The sequence below is a fragment of the Crinia signifera genome, chromosome 8, assembly GCF_055691185.1.
Source record: "Crinia signifera chromosome 8, ASM5569118v1, whole genome shotgun sequence".
NCBI classification, from domain to species: domain Eukaryota; kingdom Metazoa; phylum Chordata; class Amphibia; order Anura; family Myobatrachidae; genus Crinia; species Crinia signifera.
In genome coordinates, this window is record NC_139224.1 from 61,554,570 (window position 1) to 61,559,869 (window position 5,300).

A 5,300-nucleotide genomic window follows, 5' to 3' on the forward strand; every position below is an offset into this window, starting at 1 on the left:
TGTATTTATGAGATATTATTAAATTTTATTCCTGCAATGGTACCTTTTAATTTGTGACGGTTTCTATTTTATTTTATAAGTTCACGTAATAAATGTTTTTTTGTTTCACCCAAATGTGTGGTTTAATTGATACATGTAGAAGTGACATGTGTATTTGTATTATTAATATTAAGTTGTGTCCATTATTTGCAGTGTAAAAGTGTGTGTAAAGTGCAGCATATATGTGTGTGTTTAGTAATGTTCCATTTAAGCTGCAATGGTTCCAATTGAAGCAATGACAAGCGTGTAATTAATGTGTAATGAGTAAAGGAGTGGATTGTATTGTGTTCAGCTGACATTGGTTGTAGTGATTAGGCGTAGCGATTGCCTAGCGCATGAACAAGTGGTGTCCGCAAAGCAATACTTGCTTATGGACACCGCATATTTCTTGCCTTTTTGTTCGCGTGCATTCGGTGTGCTATCCGAATGCACGCCTACCAAAATAAGTGCACTCCCCCATGTCCGCCCATGTTTCCGCCCAGTTTAGCCCACTTTGAAAGTACGCCCCTGTGTATTTCTGAATGACGCCCATAATACGCCCATATTTCCCGAGTGATTGCGGTGCACATTTCTGTACGGGATTATTGCGAACAAGTACGTAGACCATGCGTGGCACATGCGCATAGCGTTCCCCACGCATGCGCAGACGGCTAAAAAACGCCATCCGAAAGTATTCGGAAATATACGCACCAACCAAAATAAGGCCCAATATCTCATGATGCCAATCGTAATAAGATCTTAAAAAACAATATACTTTTCTGTCTGAAGTGTTAAAATCTTGCTCTTCTGAATAGGTTTCTGATTCTACTGCAAATAATTGTATGCTTTATAAACAAGCTAAGGCATTACTTGAAGACTTTTTGCTTTCAAAAGCCCAGTTGTGTGTAGATTACACTATAATCCGCAATCGTACTGTCCGCTTATTGGCTTCACCAACAAATATTTGGCCCCGTAGCAACCACATAGTATCGGTCCGTGCAAGTGACGATCTCCTGATCATGGCAAAAACACCTGAAATCTCTTCGGCATTTCACACCTTTTTTTCTGAATTATATTTTTCCCCGCCCTCAGATCCATTATTAATTGATTCTTTACTTGAGAAAACAGACCTGTCATATTGTTCTTCTGAATGGGAGATCTTAGACTTGGACATTACAGAACATGAAATTAATGTGATGATTACCTCCCTTCGTACTTGTAAAACTCCTGGACCTGACGGTATTTCAGGTGAATATTTCAAAATACTACAAACCAATATCAGCCCCACATTATTGGACTATACTTACAAAATTCCCACAATTTCCGTCTTTTAAATGAAGCTTTTACTACAATAAATTCCAAAACCAGGATGTGGCCCAATAATTCTAGACTATTACCATCCAATGACCTTATTAAATGTAGATTTAAAAATTATAGGTACATTCTTACAATCTTTCTTCTCTTCTAGAATTACTACCCACCAGTTAGGTTTTATTAATGGTCGCCATTCTGTAAAAGGAATTTGCACTGCTATAGCATCAATAGTTGCCGCACACCTCTCCCCCAATAGTAGCATCAAGCTTAGATGCTCACAAAGCATTCAACACTGTATCATGGCCCTTTTACTATCAAAGCTCTTACTACTTATTCCTTTGGAACAGATTTTATTAATTTAATAACACTTTGATACACTTCCCCTGTAAACTAACTCTTAATTAATGGCACTAGAAGCGACCCAGGGAACCCATCAGGGTTGTCCTTATCTACCATCTTATTTAATTTTACACCAGTTCTCTTACTTTGAATGATTACCCCATGACCAATCATACAAAGTATTAACATAGGAAATAGAGATAAATAATCACTGCTTTTGCAGATGATGTCTTAATTTACATTTGTAATCCAAAATCATCTCTACGGCTTCTTATAGATTTGCTAAAAACTTTCAGTCCCGTTTCTGAATTTACCATAACATTTTTAAAATCTCCTGCTATTTATCTAATAAAAGGATTTACTCAACCAAAATGGGCAGCGCTTCTTCCTTTCATATGGGTCAATGGTGAAATTTCACAGATGGTGTAATGGTTAGCATTACTCCTTCACAGCACTTAGGTCATGGCCCAAACTGTGCAAAGTTTGTATATTCTCACCGTACTTGCATGGGTTTACTCCAGATTCTTCCCACAATATAAAAATATACTGGTAGGGCAATTGGCTCCCAACAAAATTAACTCTAGAAATAAATGTATGCGCGTGTACATGTGGTAGAGAACATAGATTATAAGCTCCACTGGGGCAGGGCCACATGTGAATGTTTAAAAATTCTTGGTACAGCTGTGCGGAATATGTGTGCACTATATAAATAACTAGTAATATATAAATAATAATAAATACTTGGGGATTACTCTACCCAAAAATAATCACTCATCTATATAAACGTAATATAAGCAACATAGTGTCCACACTGGCTGTGGACTTTGGGAAATCTTCAGCTTTCATACTTAGAAAGAGCAAATCTACTGTGAACAATCTATTTTCTTAAACTCTTGTACCCTTTTCAAATACTCCAGATTGACATATCCCAAAAAGACGTTCTAACAATCACTCAATTATTTAGGAATTTCATTTGGAATAATAATGGGGCCGGCATCCATTTGACACATATTCTAATGTATAATTATGCAGCACAACGTTAATACTTTATATGAGGACTGGTTGACTGCTCACCATGTCTATTCCAATACATTATTGGAACAGAATTGTATACGCCGAATATCACCAACAGCTTTCTTACATATGATCGGTAATGAGGATTCCACCCGAAGTCTTAGAAAATGTATGACTGACAAAAAACTTTGGCTCCTTCTACAATACAAATATAAAATTTAATTTATACTCATCCATTCATTTACCTTTTATTCATAATCCAAACTTTCAAAATAGAGAGGCAGCACAAATCTTTAAGAACTGGGCCACTGAGGAATTATCCAAGGTGGGCCAATTGATAGCCTCCTTTGGTCGAGTGACTGGGGCAATCTCTTGGACAACTTTTTAATAATACCCCCTTAACTAAAACAAACAAAAAAAAGGAATATCAGATAGGAATTCTAGAGAGTCATATTTGTCTTAAATGCTTCCACGAAAAAGCAGACCTATTCCATTGTTTTTCCGACTTGTCAACATATCAAACAATTCTGGAAACAAATTAACACATTTTCTGTGGCACATTTGGTTAATTTTGCCCCAATAGCTCTTGAATGGGCACTTTTTGGAATATTATACACAGATATTAGGAGTAAGGAAACTGGTATTAGCAGCCACAGGTAAGATTATTTTACAGCTGTGTACTAATTCTACAAAACCTTATTTTACTATATTCAGAGAAAAACAATTTTTCATGTTTTATAAAAGGAAGCCACCCATCAAAAGGAATCCTGCAATAAAAAAACTTTGATACATGGGAAAGTTATATTGAGATTCTACCACATACCATGAAAGACTCAGTTCGAAAATGCTTTCAAATTACTCTATGGTATGAGACACGTGTAGCCATAGCGGATACCCCGGTTATTATAACACCATGAATATTTATTTGATTCATAATTACCATTTTGTAATCATTGTGATGTAAACTTTTGAAAATGTGAATTATGCAATACTTCGTTATTAATGAAGATGATACTATCTTTGTAATTCATTGCACTTATAATTGTATTATTACATGTTAAAGAAGCTCCAATATATAAAGAAATTGCCCCCCCCCCCCCCCACACACACACACACACACATTTCATGTATCACCACCTACTTAAAATACACCTTTTTGTTTTCTTTTAGTGTAAAATGCCAACTGCTACTCCTGTGGGTACTGCACTGCTTCCAGGCCAACAGATTTTGTGGGTTGTGCACATTATATTATTGGCTAAAGTAGCATGCTTATAATGGTATATTGCATTATGATATGTAAGAATATAGAAACCAACGTCTGAAAACTCCAAAGCCTAGGAGTTGAATTACAGAAAGGCAGTACACCCAGGTAACAATACAGATCCAGCATCATTAGTAATTATTAAAAGTATAAATCTGTCTATTAATATGTGTTCAATATGATAATGAAATTCTAAATATATTAAAAAGGTACTAAGATGCAGAAATGCAGTGATTCCAGAGGCTAACTGGCTGCAAAACCTTAAGTGTACCGGCAATCATTGCAGTCACATTGTAAATTACTGGAAGTAAATAAGGTTGAGAGGTGGCTGAGATCTAGTACAGGTTGAATATCCCTTATCCAAAGATCGGTTATCCAAATTATTCCGAAAACCATAGTGTCTAGAATGTACTTTTTTTTTTGCTAAAACCCTACTGGGTACATCTGGAACTGCCACTACTGGGGAAATAATATGTAAATGGTACTAAATATGTGCCAGAAAATGATTTGCTTTAAAACGGAGGGGCAGATTTATTAAGCTTGGAGAAGAGATAAACTGGAGATAAAGCGGAGAAAAGGTAAAAGGAGATAAAGCACCAGCCAATCAACTCCCAACTGTCTTTTTCAAACACAGCTGATTGGCTGTGCTTTATCTCCTTTTATCTTTTCTCCATTTTATCTCCAGTTTATCTCTTCTCCAAGCTTAATAATACCCCTTTTAGACCAAAACGCCGGGTCGCACCCGGCTTTTTGGACCCTGGTTGAAGCCGGGTGCGACCCAGAGTTTAGCGTTCCCATTTACACCGCCCTCTACCCAGGTCCCAGCCGTGTTCTACCCAGGTCAGGACCTGTGTAGAAGTCCCGTGTAAAGGGACACGGCGTTAGGGATTTACACCGCCGAAGATCCGGGTCTGAACCGCCGCTGACCCGGATTTTTCGGCGGTGTAAAATGGGTATAAATCTGCCCCTGAGTGCCTGAGATAGTACACAAACTTTTTTTTTTTGAAAACCTTGTTTCATGCACAAATAAAATATATTTGTATGCATTTCTTGTGTTCGAAATCTAAAAAGATTCCAAAATACAGAATAATCCATTATACAAAATGCTTCTGGTCTCAAGCATTTTGGATAAGGAATACTCAACCTGTAATGTGCGAATCATTCAACTGGACCCCATAAGACATCAGCATCTGTCTAACAAACTAGCTGGAATATGTGAACTTCACATATGTATATACAGTAAATATATTTGTAATGGTATTAATAGGTCAAAAATACATTTTTCTTGGCATAGAGGTTTAATATAGGTTTGACAGTTTTGAATGTGTACCTAATAGATAACAAAATATCAGAA